General features: G+C 43.0%; 1 long non-coding RNA gene across 1 annotated transcript in view; it reads right to left on the bottom strand.

Annotated features, from left to right (window-relative positions):
- LOC117283009 overlaps positions 1–15,618 on the bottom strand; it is a 57,862-nt gene extending 42,244 nt beyond the window's left edge. The window contains exon 1 of the long non-coding RNA XR_004513994.1: positions 15,481–15,618. This is a non-coding gene — a long non-coding RNA (uncharacterized LOC117283009). The remainder of the gene's footprint in view (positions 1–15,480) is intronic.
- Between the last annotated feature and the right edge of the window lie 497 nt (positions 15,619–16,115).

The following is a 16,115-nucleotide window of genomic DNA, read 5'->3' as shown; positions in this document are numbered from 1 at the left end:
GGCCTACCTTTAATATACAGTATTAGTGCGGTGTGTATTGTCAGTGAAAAGCGCTGTAATATGTCTTTGATATTACACATTTGGGCAATTCCACGTTAATGTTACGTTAGTCTGTACTTAACTACGTATTTCACTAAAAAATGCAACATTTTAACTCGGTTTTTGGTAGATTTTTCGTGACTAACATAAGGCTACTGTGGAAGTGCCCATTTCGGTTACAACGACACTCGTTTATAACGACACTATTTGATGACGTTATAACCAAGTTCTACTGTATTTGTAATAACGATAACATAATTTTAAAATGAGGATGTTTAAATGCTAATCGGAGAAATTACGTGGATCCAACAGGGTATGCAGGAATGAGACCTCTACATTATTAGTTAACATCAAATAGAATCATCTGATAAATATTAAAGTATCTTTCCTTTGTAATACTTGCAGACATGTAGCAAGCAGCAACAATAATTGTCAATAAGAAGTTACAACGAAAATGAGAAACCTTTTTCCGACAATAATTTTTATTACATAAAACTCCATCTGTGGTCTACTGGTCAGAGTTCCTAGCTACAGATCCTGAGGTACCGGGTTCGATTCCCGGGGCTACCATATTTTCTGAGAAGTAGTGGGTCTGGAACGGGGTCCACTCAGCCTCGTGAGGATAGCAGCTCCGGTCTAGAAAACCGAAATTAACGGCCGTGGGGATCCGTTGCGCTAACTACCCGGCACCCTCTATCAACTAAAGTTGTCAGTAAATTCGCCGACAAGCGACGGTCGCTCGGTCGGTATATTTCGCTTGAGGACCACAGGCCACGGAGTTTGTCTGTTTATAAAATGTCGTAGTGTTTCAGTCTTTGAAGGATCAATAAATTTCAAGAAACTTTCAGTTGCGATCACATCATAATTTCCTAAATCGAAATTCTGTTTTGCCAGAAGCGCAGTCACTTATAAGCAGTGCTCTCCGCTTCTCCGATAAATGGTATTTTGACTTTGTCCGTCATGCGACATTCTAAACAACACGAAGTTTCCTCAGATGAAGGGGTTGAGAGACACCCAGTCTGTTGATCCAATTAGAGCTAACCAGAAGTCCAGTGATTGAAGTTAGGTCTCTCTAACAGACCCCACAGAATAAGTGTGCCCCACCTGCTTTCTCGCTGGTATTTGATCGGCTTATTCCACACTGAGTGAGCCGGGGTAGCTCTGTCGGTATAGCGACTAGCTACTGGCTCGATGACCGTGGGGTCAGAATTCGAGTCACGGTAGGGTCAAGAATTTTCTCTTCTTCAATTTGTCGAGACCGACTCTGGGGTCCACCTAACCTCCTATACAATGGGTACCGGGGGCTCTTTCCAAGGGGGTAAAGCGGCCCGGGGCGTGAAGCTGACCACTCACATCCAACTAGTGCCGAGATCAAGAAAACATGGGTCTATGCATCCACTCCCCCATACGCCTTCATGTCGTAGTGCTTACTTAGTTAAGTACAGGGACGTTACCTTTATATTTTATTCGACACTGAAGCTGGGGGTGATATTATCCTCCGAAACGTCGGTTGACTTTCAACGGACTAAACGGCGTTATAGGACAGAAGATAGTACTCTTTACAGAAGTTAATCTTGAAAGAATGATCAATGTTGTTTAAGGAAATAATCGCTGCTTATTATAAGAATCATATGAGACACATAAGTACACCCTTTGAGCGGAATACAAAGTGTTTGTATGTTGAAGCAAGCTGTATATATAGCATTCACAGGGCTGCAATGGCTGAAGGTAACTCTGGTTCCCAGTTACAGGAACACTACCCTGGCTGACAATACTCTGCAGTCGTGCAATACAGATTGCAGACAGATACTGCCTGATTTCATCTTCATTCACGAGTCCAAATGCAGTTCTATATATAGCACAGCCTTCCATTTTTATGCACTGACATCCCGGTTTTCACTTTATTAAGGTATCTTCAACGCTATATACTGTTTGCAGGCTTTGTCGTTGCTTCCAGCAACTTCCCTTCCTTCCTTTCGTCTCCAACTAAACTCAAAACGCGTAACGTCTGCCTTCCTCTTGCCTTTATTGCATTCTCTAAGTAATCCTGTTTTCTATACGTATTCAGGTCACACGACCTTTCCTCGTGCTCTCGCCATCTCCGAGAGAAGGCCGGGTATTCTGGACCATTCCAGTAAACAAGAGGTGAAGGCGCGGGCTAAGGAGTGGGAGAAAGTAAATCCATATTTATCTATCATATCAGAAATCAATGATGAGTATAGGAAGAGTACTGAAGAGAATGGGGCAGGAATATGCTGAAGTGAACATAGAATACCACCCAAGCATATTATTTCTGTTGAATTCTTATCGACCGCCTTGAATCTAATGGCAGCAAGCGGTAGCCTAGTTGGTTGAGGCACTATGCTACGAGTCAGAATATCGCGGGTTCGATTCCCGATGAGATAACCGGATATTTTAGTTGACCTAATCCTTCCAGCTGCACTATGGCCCTGGGGTCGACTCAACCTCTAACAGAAATGAGTACCAGGAATTTTTCTGGGGGGCTTACGGCGAACTACCTCACAGACATCTGTGAGCCGGCTATCCAGGAAATATGGGAACCTCGACGTCTCACAACCCTATGTACCTCCATGGCCTGTTACAGGGATAGCTTTATATTTTACTTTCTATATGATTCTAATTTCCGAAAATGTTTCGCTCCTTATTAGACCAACTTCAAGGTTTTTTTTGCAGAGTTTCTAACTTTGCCTTTTTCCAACCAGCATCTACTTGACTGAACCACAATACCACAATGAAAAACAGCAATAATATTATAGTGGCAAGTTCATCGCTGCAGCTAGATCTGAGAATGGTTTTCGCTGTGCCTTTGGACTCCATATGGCGCAATGCAGATATGGAAGGACGGTTTAGCTAGTTAAGCCCCTGGAACAGACTGCCACTTGAGGCGAGGTTCTCTCAGGTGATCAAGAAATTCTCCGCTTCTTATGAAACCTGGAGACTGAATATCGCTTTTAAAAGGAGCCAGAAACTGGACCCTATTTTCAGTAGGCTCAAGTCCGAGGCCCGTTTTGTTACTTCGTTTTTATTTCTGAGTGAAGGGTTTAGCCCAATGCCCAGTCCCCAATTTGGGGGATCACTTCTTGTCGGTTTTGTGAAAATACTTATTCAGCACTCCATATGTGGAGATAGCATCCTATGGCACTAACTGAGAACAGACCATAGTGGCCATGATGAAAATATATGTTTTTAATTTGAATCTGTTCAAGAGACTACACAAAATGACATAACACTACTGTCTACTGCTGTCTCGTAATCGGAAAGGGCCTGTTAACATCTAGGCAAGATTTGTTACTTCCAAATTGTCGGAGCCGATCAGAGTGGCCAGACGATCTAACACGAAATATCTATTGCTGAAACGCTGGTATCGTGGTTTCGAATCCCACTCGATGAACGGAAGTCTGTCTGCTTTTATTCTGAGTTTCTGTTGTCCTGTGTAGGTAGCGACGGGCTGATTCTCCGTCTAAGGGGTCCTATTTTTTTTTAAATTCGCTTAGAGGAGGGTGGAGTCCAACTGGGACCACTCGGCACGGCGGCCACTGATTGGCCTATTGTAGCCTACCCCGGGTGATTATGATGATGGAGAATTTTGTGGAATAAAGATTGGCAGGGGAAACCGAAGTACTCGGAGAAATCCCGCCCCAGCGCCACTTTGTCCACCATAAATCCCACTTGACCAGACCCGGGATCGAACCCGGGCCGCTGCGGTGGGAAGCCAGCGACTAACCGCTTGAGTTACGGCGCGGCCAAGGGGTCCTACCAACTGCATATAAGATTAAGAGTTAGAAGAAGTTAGAAGAAGGTAGAAGAAGAACAAAAAGAATGCCTTCATCAGTTCAGTTGATGTTTTTCTAATTTTTTTTTTTTTTTTGGTTTCTTGAGGTGGGGCGAGACTGAGTCCACTTGGTACATTGGCCACTAACTGGCCTATTGTACCAGCCCCGGATGATAGATGATGAGTGTGGAGCAGTCGGTGGAATGAGAACTGGCAGGGAAAACCGAAGAACTCGGAGAAAAACTTTCCCAGTACCACTTCGTCCACCACAAATCCCACATGACCTGGCCTGGGCTCGAACCCGGCCCTCCACATTGGGAAGCCGGTGACTAACCGCCTGAGCTATGGAACGGCCTGTTTAAATCTGTTTATAGGCCTCAAGTTCCATGGCTCTTTGCGCCTAAGCAGGCCTGAGGTACTCAGCATTCATTTAGAAGCCTGAACTAAGTTACCATCTAATAATACCTGATAAGATCACCTAAGATGGCTGTCAATTCGCCATGCAGATGTGCACTCCCGCAGGATATGTAACAAGATAAGGGGGACGCTTCGCTGAGTACAGGCAAATGCCGAGTAACCTTGTTCAGTCGGCTTTCTTTGCCTTTCTTTCTATTTCACGGTGCAGAATAACCCTCAAAATATTCCACGAATTTTTATATACAGCCGAGAGCCGGTTAATTATGAAGCATTAGACGCAAAATAAAATATTCGCATGCAATTCAATGTTTCCAGGGCGGTGAATATTCATGTAGTAAATTTCTGAGTTATGACACCGTATAGTCTGGTACATGAGTATAAAACTTTTCGGTGGAACCTGTTTCCTTAACTTTTATCTCTGATAATGTGGGCAATGTTCTTACGCCTACCTGACTACAAGGCTCCATAACCCAGACGGCCACGATATGAAGATTCATAGAAGTAAATCCCATTTAATTTTTATTCTGATGGCTCGGGTTCGAGAAGGGATTTTCAGGCGTAATCTTTTTTGCGATTTATTGCGGTTTAATATCCTTAGTGGCAGGCCTACTAGAATTTGGAATTATTAACGATATATTTGTCCCTGTCCCTAAGTAGTGAAGCATCAAGTCATGAAGACGTATTGGGGAGTAGAGGTGTAGCTCAACCAAACTCGAACTAGGCACTAGGTGGAGGTGGTTGGTCAGTTTCATAGCCTGTCGGCTTCACCCACGAGGGAAACAGCCCCCGGTAACTGTTTTGTGGAAGACTGGGAGGGTCCCAGAACCGGTGTGGGTGCAGTGGAGAAGAGAAAAATTTTACACCTGCCGGGACTCGAACACCAGCCATCGTTATACCGACTGAGCTATCCTGGTTCCTATTTAGAATTAGTTCTAAGTGCAAATTGAGTTAAGTATGAGAGATTACAGAGCACTCGTCTCTGTACTCGCAACCAACTTGTACGCAATCACATAAAATAACATAGTCCCTTTTTATTTCTGCATAACAGTCACAAGAATCAGACGAATTTTAGAACTGTCCCACAAAGTGAAGTTATTCTGTGCAGAAATATTATAATAATTAATTCTGGAAGTTACGATGGACTGGGAATTAGACAGGACTGGAGAGACAACTGATATAGAACACCGGTGAAGTAATATCAACTTGGAAGATGAAGAAAGAAATGGAAAGATAATATTAAGTTGTCTCTTAGGGATTGAAGTTGTAAGCATTGAACGTAAGTGGAACTAGCTCGGTATCGTGACCAACGGCGAACTTTGGCATTAACGGTGTCGACCATTCGTGTTAGAAATTGGATGAAAGATAGGTTTTCTTAAAGAAAATCCATTTTCACTCTTGTCCTATGCAACTGAAATCAATCGGAAAACTGAAACCTGTTAGTAGCACATTCATTTTATCAATCATAGTCATTTCCCTTTCTTTCTTTCTTTCTTTCTTTCTGCCTGAAATAAGTGTTCTGGATTTAGCTCTGCATCGTCACTTCAGAGTATGGGACATGAGGTTCTGCTCTAGACTTTAGTTCTAACGAGAAATATCTAGGCCAGCGAGGTGACGGAAATATGATGGAAGTATATCTGAGTTTCAATACTGAATTATCTACTTTTTACTGTTTACTGTACTTGAGGCGTGAGAGGCCAAGTTTCAAGAAACCGATTAAAAATTCAATAGAATACCGATTTACTTGGAATCTTGTAAGTTTTGAGGTTTTCACGGCGATGACTATGAAGAAAGTCGTCTTCTTGGATCTGGCGCCGTGTATTCTTGGTTTTAACCGACGTTCCGGAGGAACATATCGCCTCCATCTTCAGGGCAGTTGAATTGCGTTGCGAATACAGAGAGCAGCTGAGAGAATACAGAGAGAATACTGTAGCTGCAGCTACTGCTCTGTGTATTCGCAACGGAATTCAACTGCCCTGAAGATGGAGGCGATATGTTCCTGTGAAACGTCGGTTAAAACTAAGAATACACGGTGCCAGATCCCAGAAGACGACTTTTTTCATACTTGGAATCTTGTTTGGAAATGTTTGCTTGCATGAATTCTCCCAGTCGTTAAATGGGACAGCTTTTAAATAAAATTCAACTACAAAATTCTATTACCGATTCTAAGATGCGGACTTTTTAAGTACATTTTTTCTTTAAATTTTGTATTTTACATCAACTTCTAACTCTGAAGAATGTCGTCTTTTGAGATGTGGCGCTGCACACCTTGTGTGAACCAACGTTTCTCCCCAAATATACGTGCTTTTATTCTAACCCAAGTCACATTGTTTCAGGGGCACTTCCTCCGAAGGAAAAGCATCGAATCGTGACAACAATGAGGTCGTAACGGCGAGTTTGTGAAACAAAAATAATTGGATTGTAACAGTGGGATCTCAACAGCAGTGGCTCATGCCAACAATGCAGTAGTGAACAAAGAGAAAGGACGGAAGGACGTGAAGGTATGGAATGGACAAACGTATGGAGGAACGGAGATGACGTAGTAACTTGAAGGAAGGGAGGACGAAAGGATGAAGGGAATGATGATAAGGGGGAGAAATGAACGAGAAGAATTACAGAGAAATCGGTACCCCCCATCAAATTCGGCCGTTATATGGGTAACCAGTAGTAATAAGAAGAAGTTTCTGAAACAGCATTTCAGATTGCCTTGCTAGGATGAACATATCGCAAAATAGAAAGCAGACATTAAAGGTTCGGCCACACAGAGCGCTACGCACGCGACGCACGCTACGTACGCTATGTTCGCTATACGAACAGAAGAATATCTCCCATTATTGCCAATGTGACTGGTCACACAGACTTCAGTACGCTACGTACGCTGTGTTCCCTATGTTAGCTGCGTCGCACAGTGTACACAGCGTACGTAGCGTACGTAGCGAACATAGCGTTGCGCTCTGTGTAGCCGAACCTTAAGAAGAGGAAAGGGTTTTTAATGATTCAATAATTATTAGGTAGCAGTAAACAGTTACAGAAATCGTTAAATTTTTCCATGAAGGAATTTTGATTACCGTAGAAGAATAAAGCTTTTAATATTATCTGCTTTTAATGCTTCGGCTTAGGTTCCATGATCTCTGACTGTCATGAACTTGAGACGTTTGCAGATATTTTCTGTATAAAATTAAAGTAAAAAGTAAAGGTATCCCTGTAACAGGTCGTGGAGGCCCATAGGGTTGTCAGATGTTGAGGTTCCCACAGTTTCTAGACAATCGGCTCATAGATGGCGGCAAGGTTGTCAGTCCTACGCTCTGGCCGCCCTTTACCCCCAAGAATCTTCCAAGAGTATTCCTGGTACTCATTTCTGTTAGAGGCTGAGTCGACCCCAGGGCCATAGTGCGGCTGGAAGGATTAGGTCAGTTGAAAAAAATCCAATGACCTCATCGGGACTTGAACCCGCGACCTTCCGGCTTGTAGCATAGTTCCTCAACCAACTACGCTTTTCTATATACATAAATATATTGAAGTTGTATCGTCCATACCAACTTCCTTCTACGTTTCAGTTTGTAACATAGACTTCATTATGTTTCACCCTCAGTTACTTGTGGGGCCTTCAAGTGTTTTATGTATATATAAATACTCTAAAGTAATGTAGTATATTCCTCATTTTACATTCGAGTTTTCGGCATGGATGTCACTGTGTCTGCCCTTCATACACTTGAGACGGCTACAGGTATTTCATACTAAAGAAGTGCCATTATATGAAACAATGAATTTTTCATACAACCAGATTATTTTATAAAGTTTAAGTGATTTCATATTTCTAGTATGCTTCGAAAAAACATATATGTGATAGCACTTATGTAAGACCTCACTCTGAACATTGGCAGGGCACGTCTGGTGGTTTATTATAAGACTTTCGGGACGTGTCTTTACGACCATGACGTGTCTGTCTTTCAACACGGTCATAATCACCTCCATATCCATCACATTGGAAGCAACATGTATAAGGGCAAAGAGGAAGACAACAACATTTCTCCAGCTCTCTTTCTCTCTCTCTATGGCTTTACAGCCCTTGTGGACCTTGGTCGCTTTTTCAGTTTCTTAATCTGTACACAGTCGGTGGGACTCCTTGGACGCGGAATCAGCCCGTCGCAAGGCCGCTACCTACACACAGAAGGACATAAGCACAGAATAAACGCATAGATATCCATGTCCTGAGTGGGGCTCGAACCCACGATCCCAACCTTCGAGCGAGCGAAGACAGTTCGTGTCTTAAGGGAGCCACACACGTACGAGTCTGGCTCGGCGAGCTTGACTCGGGAGCCGGACTCGGATTAATTTCACCACAAACGCATGAGTTGACCCACAACTTTGCGAAACATACACGGACGAGTTTGGCTGATTGGAACCCGAGCCGAATCGGACTCGCGAGCCAGACTCGTACGTGTATGGGCCCCTTTAGACCGCGCGGCTACTGTAATCGGCGAACTTCTTTACTTTTACACGCTGAGGATTTATCTAACTTCATGCAATTAAAAGCGTGAAACAGATTATGGCGAAAGAAGGAGTTATTTTATTTTTCCAATATGGTCTACACTTCCAACTATTTCGGGCACTTTAACTGGGAACTTACTAATGAGCAGAGTACAACTATGTTAATTTTTGTAACGATATAACATTTCTCTATTATCGAGGTACTTTACTTACTGAACCAAGATTATGTACACGTATTTTCAGTATTTCAAGAAAAGACTGCTGATTGGTCAGCTGAGTATGGAATAGGATTCCCCTTCGCCTCCTTCTGTATCCTCCAGAGGTTGTGACCTAACCATCGCTGCCTCGTGTCTGATGCTGTGCTAAAATGGGGGTGCCCTAAGCATTATAAGGAAACCAGTCAACCAGGGCAATGACGTCACTGGCATTGATTTTACGTAAGCAGCAAACTGCCTGTATGTGTGGGGGGTGGGGTGGGGGTTATTGACAAGACTGCGCTCAGCGTTTATCTAACCTGCGTAGGGTAGGTGAATTATTCAACCATATATAAACTGAATTAACAGCCAGCCGGTACCTACCTTCCGGTCTATATGTGTGCTATTTACAGCCAATACAAAGCCGTTTTATTTGTTACCAAAATAGATTTTGTGAGAGAAAAATAACACGTAACTCTACATTGGAATATGCTATCTATATGTATATATACTGTATATCTATATATTAGTGTAAAATAGAATTCTATCAGTTTTCTCGTGATAATATATAACCACCTACACTCCCGTCCTCCTCCAGAAATAAATTGTTTTGGATGTTTCACGTATAGATGGGGTAGCGTAGTTGGTTGAGGGGCTATGCTACAAGCCGGAAGGTCGCGGGTTCAAGACCCGATGAGGTCACTGGAATTTTTTCAATTGACCTAATCCTTCCGGCCGCACTGTGGCACTGGGGTCGACTCAGCCTCTAACAGAAATGAGTACTAGGAATTAATTAAATAATTTTCCTGGGGAGTAAAGCGCGGCCGGCGCGTAAGGCTGACAACCTTACCGCCATCTATGAGCCGATTGTGTAGATAATGTGGGACCCTCAACGTCTCACAGCCCTATGGGCTTTCACGGTCTGGTACAGGGATAGCTTTACTTTTTTTTTTACTTTACTTTCACGTATAGATCATTCTTGCGTCAAACTACGACAAGGCGTAGGGATATAATTGATTAATCACGTAAAAGCCTTTAATATTTATCTCTCTCTCTCTCTCTATGGCTCTATAGCCCTTTAGACCTCGGTCGCTTTTCCAGCTTCTTAATGTTGTACATAGTCGGTATATCTCTTTGGATGGGGGATCAGCCCGTCGCAATGCTTCTACCTACACATAGAACAACACAAACACAGAGTAAACGTACACAGTGAAATTCGAGTGAAATTCGAACCCACGATCCCGGTGTTCGAGCACGCGAAGATGTTTCATGCCTTAGACCGCGCGGCTAGTGTGACCGGCTGTTTAATGCTTACTAAAGGAAAAACGCAACTGAAGTAAATAATGAATTGATTAAGTTAACTTAAAAAAACGCCAATTAAGCACCTAACGAAAACCACGGTACACTGTCTTCATTGCACATTTACTGAATCATGGAAATGTCTGCCTCCTCCTCCTCCTCCTCCTGTTCTTCTTCTTCTTCTTTAGCTTTTACCGATCAGCCTACCCCCTTCCCGTCTAATTCGATTTCAGGATTAACTTCTGAAACTGTAAGCCTTTCAGATGTTTTGTAGATCTCCTTAGGTAGAGAATCAACCGATCTCAAGAGAACAGAATCACAGAAGGAATCGCGTAAATACATCCATTCCCTGAGCGAGATTCAAACCCACAATCCCAGTATTCCATTGATCAATGACAGAGCATTGGACCGCGTGGCCACTGTAAGAGCATTCTCTGATCCTGTTAGCCCGAAACTTCTTCACCATCACAAAATATACCAATGAACCACACTCACAGAAATTAAAGGAATATGCACGATAAAGATACGAAAGGTAAAACTATCCTTGTAACGGGACGTGGATGCCCATAAGTTTGTGAGACGTCGAGGTTCGCACATTTTCTAGACAATCGGCTCACAGATGGAGGCGAGGTTGTCAGCCTTACGCGCCGGCCGCTCTTTACCCCCAGGAAGAATCCTGGTACTCATTTCTGTTAGAGGCTGAGTCGACCCCAGGGCTGGAAGGATCAGATAATTTGAAAAGAAAATCCACTTCATCGGGAATCGAATTGTAGCATAGTGCCTCAACCAACTATGCTACGGCGTGCCACAAAATTATTCATGATTCATGTTAATATTATGTGTGCATCCGTGTCAAGATTCAAGCCGCCTCTTTTCAGAGTTTTGAGGTAAAATATTTATGCAGATGGAGAAATAGTGTCCATGAACGAAATGATGTCTCATTCAAATCATTTATCCTGCTGAGTCCCATCATGTTACGTGAATCAAAACGTTGTTACTACTAGAGACAGTAAATAATCAATGAGCTTGGCTGTAGGCAGGACTCTGACGTATTTCTGATGTCCGCCTCGCATGACTGACCGCACAGTGAATGGGGAACCATATATTTTTGTGGTCTCTCTAACGACGCTGTCTAAATATACACATCTTGAGTCAGGATGGCGTCCATATCAAATGCTCCTTTCTCATTTAACGATGATGACAAACGATCCCTTTGAAAGCAGTAGTCGATCCTAATAAAATTCTATATGAAGGTCATTCCACTGAGGGTCGCCACGGTGCTGTATTTAAGTTCCGAATTGCAGCGATGCCAGTATTACGTACTTGCTTTTTTGGATTTTTTAAATAACCACTAATGCTATTTAGTTTTATTAATTGAAGGCCTTCTCAACTCCATAATTGTAACTCTCAATCTAGCTATCTATGGCTCTGCAGCCCTTGTGGACCTTGGCCGTTTCTTTTTCAGTTTCTAAATCCATACACAGTCGTTAGGGCTCCTTGGACGGGAGATCAGACCGTCGAAAGGTCGCTACCTACACACAGAGCAACACAAACACAATAAACGCATAGTCATCCAATACTCGAACAAGATTCGAAACCACGATCGCAGGGTTCGAGTGGAAGAAGACGGTTCATGCCTCAGACCAGGTGATCGGCGTTTATTTTTTATGGGGTACAGATGTCCCGCAGTATGTAATGTAATGACCTAATTATCAGCCGGGCTCCCAGCAGCACCGGAAGCTCTATGATTAGCAGTGAACTTGTCCCCGAGGGCGTCCGTGTGTAGCAGCGTTTTTGTTGCACTACCGGAAGGGAATGGAAAGGGGTCTCAGTTATCAGAATCACACGCAATTTCTTACTCGGGTATTTACACTCTGTGGAATTGGTAACTATGCATAACACAAGTAGAGATAATGTCCGCAATAAAAGATAAACGTGTAAGCGCAGGTGTCCGTCAATATTCTCAAGCGTTGTCGTGGGAAGAAATTCGCATCAGAACAGTATCATGACATAATGACAGGGGACATGTTGCAAAAATTTGTAATTTGGGCTGAGGGCGAGCTGTGTGTCTACAACATTCTTATGTTGAAACCTCGTAGAGATGAGCTTACTGTCCACACGTTCGGCAACATTCACTTCCGACCAGTCGCGCGATGGACGAAGAATCATATACGCCGGCCAGGTGCCTGATATTTGGAACCCGGGACAAAACACTGGACCTAACGACGTTGCAACATCTGCAACGGTTATTTAGCTTAAAGTGATATGAAATGATAAATGCTTTCGGAGAGTTTATAAGGGCTGCTTAGTAAATATGGAAATAGCCTAGCATTTACATGAAGGGACTAGGAAACAAATTGGAAAGCGCCACTCTGAATAATCGATGTAGCATTTAAGGTTCTCACAGCGATGGTTGTAAGGAGTTCTCTCATATGAGATAGAATGCCGTGTAGTCAGTTCAAAGAAATGTTTTTCTTGCTGCCTGCTTCATGCTTAGCATTAAACACTGCAGATGCAGACGATATTACCCTTCGAAATGTCGGTTGGCTTTCAACACACTACGCGGCGTTATATCCAGAAGGTAGATCTCTTCAGGATAATATATGTCCGTCAAGATTTGAACTGAGCATTTACCATGTGTAAGACAGAATAGCTGCAGCTGGAGCCAGTTTGTTCTTTCAGAATCTGGAGTTCTGTTCTTGGAACAGACAAAAACGGATGTAGGCCTTACAGTCTGGCCGCGACACGACACCCCCATCTCACTGGGAAGTACAGGCTTTCCTCCTCTGGTTACTGATTCATGCCACTGTCTTGTCAACACAGCTTATCGAGCGAGGTGAGACGGTGAATATGAATTGTGTGTAGGTACGAATTTGGAGAGAGACGTTCGTCTTCGGTTTGAATAAAATAAATAGCTGTTTTTGTTAGAGAACCAGAATAAAATCATGCAAAACCTTGATCAGGAGACATTGTAGTTCCGTTAAGATTCCGGTCTGACACCTCCCACTTACAGGCGTCGACGTTGTCCCTTGCAGAACAACTGGATAACAGCGTCAGTCTTTAATAAGCCTTTCCTACCCAAGGCATTACTCAGAAGTCTACATCCATCAGACTCGTGCATTGCCGAAAAATGCAAGCAATGGAGACGACTTATCTGCTTTCCTTTCTTTTTGTTATCTTCTTTCGCCTATTATTCCGCCTCCTTCATAACTTTCTCATGTTTCTTCTACTCAACTTAACCTTTGTCTTTCCCATCTTATTTAATCACCTTCTTCATCTCATACCCAATCTTTCCTTCTGTTCTCTGCCTCTGCCTCCGTACTCTCTTCTTCTTCTTCTTCTTCTTCAAGGGCCAGGAGACATTCCGGAACGAGACAATGAACGAAGGAAGGACATTCACTTATGTGTTCGATGAGTACGGTCATGAGACAGTGAAGATGTTGCAGTTCCTTCCACGGTGCTTGTTACTGCCGGACCGTAAACAAACAGCCGTTACATAGTGCGTAGTTGTGGAAGAACGATGTCCTATGCTGGATAACGTTCCCTTCGCTAAACACGCTTGGTTCTATCTTAGGCCCACTTCACATAGTCAGACTTTATGATGAGCAGTAAATGAAAACATCGGCTGCCAACCAAGCGCGTTCTTATGATCAAGTTCTATTGTTGCTCATTGAAATCTTCTGAATCCTCTTACTTTGTACATGCTATTACAAGATTTTAAGAAAATTTATTATTCGCAAGCGGGTATTGTAGAGTGGCGAGTTGCCTAAGTTCGGCAGGTAGTGAATATGTTTCAAATATGACACATTCGTCCGTCCATCCATCCTACCATCCACCTATTCATCCAGGCAGGCAGCCAGCATTTATCCACCTGCCTGCCTATCAAAGCAACCAACGTTATGAAGGTGGGCTAGCAGTTGTTCAGCTGTACAGGAAATTCCTAGCATTTTATGAAACCTGAAGGTTCAATGCCGTGCTCACAATGGTCTCTATACCCAGTAGGTGCATCCAGTCTAAAATCCCCATCATACTTTTCAAAATCCATTTTAATATTATTCACCTATTTACGTCGAGGATTTGCTAGTGCCCTCTTCCTACAGGTTTTCTTACTTAAACCCTGTATGCACTATTCTCCCATGCGTGCTACTGTATATGCTTATCCTCTTTGATTTGATCATTAACAAAGAACTAGGGCGTCTTCTACGGGAAGAGAATTGCAGACTCGAATTGCCTGTTATAAAGCTGGTAGCCACTTGATTATGCATCAACATGTCTCTTAACAACAGGCAACGAACGCAGAAGTGTAGATCCTGTTACGGAAAAGACAGAGAAACTAACGTCTTTTGCAAACGTGGTAGCCACTTTGCCATGCAGTAATATACATGTGCAACAGACAAGCACCACGAAACTGCAGCCTCTAGTACAGGAAACAGCGCCTCTGGGACATTTCCCAGGGGATGACAGGCAAACAATGTACTTACTAATTTAGAATTATGCCGTTAAAGAATACTTTTCGGATCAGCTGAGAATTGTATCTCAGTAGAAACATACATGAAGCCACATTTAACAGTAAATCAAGCCAAGGAGGATGATGCGGGCAGGGCATGTAGCACGAATGGGGGAGACAAAGAATGCATATAGGATATTGGTGGGAAAGCCAGAAGGAAAGAGACCACTGGGAAGACCAAGGCGTAGGTGGGTGGACAACATTAAAATAGATCTTAGAGAGATAGAATAAGATGGTATGGATTGGATTGATCTGACTCAGGATAGGGACCAGTGGAGGACTCTTGTGTACACGGTAATGAAATTTCGGGTTCCATAAAAGGCTGGGAATTTCTCAGCTAGCTGCAGAATTGGCGGCTCCTCCAGAAGGGCTCATCTCCATGAGTAAGTAAGTAAGTACATTTAACAGTAAAACTAATTCCTGGTATATTTCTTGCCAGTTTTTTATTTTGCTGCTCTTCCAAAAATACAGCTGAAGGAGCAGATACGTGGGTGGCTCCCCTATCGCCGTCAATATCTACACCCCAACTTCCTCTTACGAACCTGGTATCCACTTGATTATAAACCTGCACGTCTTTTCGTAATATCAATGAACACAGGACTACAGACGTTACTAGAAAGGGGGGGGGATAGAACTTGAGATTTTTACAGTCTAATAGCTTACGTTTTGTCCGGTATTAGCAGAACCTGAAGAAGAAGAAGAAACAGATGAGTTTCAATTGAAAGTATATATAACACACTTACCGCCAATATCCTTAACGAAAATTCTCCTCTCTCTAGGTTTGATATGTAATGGGATCACCACAGAATTGTTCCTTCGACGGCACTAACAACCAGATGTTCGAGGGCTGCGATATCCTACGGTAACGCCTCTGTCGGTAGGAGTAGGAAGCGAAACTGCGTGATGTGGGAGGGGAGATGCTGAATCAATACCGTAATAAACGTCTATAGCGGTCTGTACCGTTGACGACTTAGAAACGTGGGGTGTCATATTCATAATTGATTTCTGTGAATCGCGAGAACCCTATATCTAAGGTGTGGAAGGCTTCTGATTGCTGTTTTGGCTTCTCAGATGAAGCATAAAATTATTTCGTAAAATTATTTTGAATATTTAACGTTATAGATCAGTATGACGACACAACATTTCGGAATATATGATCGAATTGTGATAGTTTAGTTCGTTGAGGCACTATGTTACAAGCTTGGAAGGTTCGATTCCCGATGAAGTCATTCAATTTTTAAATTGACCTAATCCTTCCAGCTGCACTATGGCCCTGGTGTCGAATCAGCCTCTAACAGAAATAAGTACCAGGAATCTTTATGGGGGTAAAAGTCGGCCGGCGCTTAATACTGAGACCCTCACCGCCATCTGTAAGCCG

The sequence above is a fragment of the Cryptotermes secundus genome, unplaced genomic scaffold, assembly GCF_002891405.2.
Source record: "Cryptotermes secundus unplaced genomic scaffold, Csec_1.0 scaffold22, whole genome shotgun sequence".
Lineage (NCBI taxonomy): Eukaryota > Metazoa > Arthropoda > Insecta > Blattodea > Kalotermitidae > Cryptotermes > Cryptotermes secundus.
This window is presented reverse-complemented; position numbering and strand designations above follow the sequence as displayed.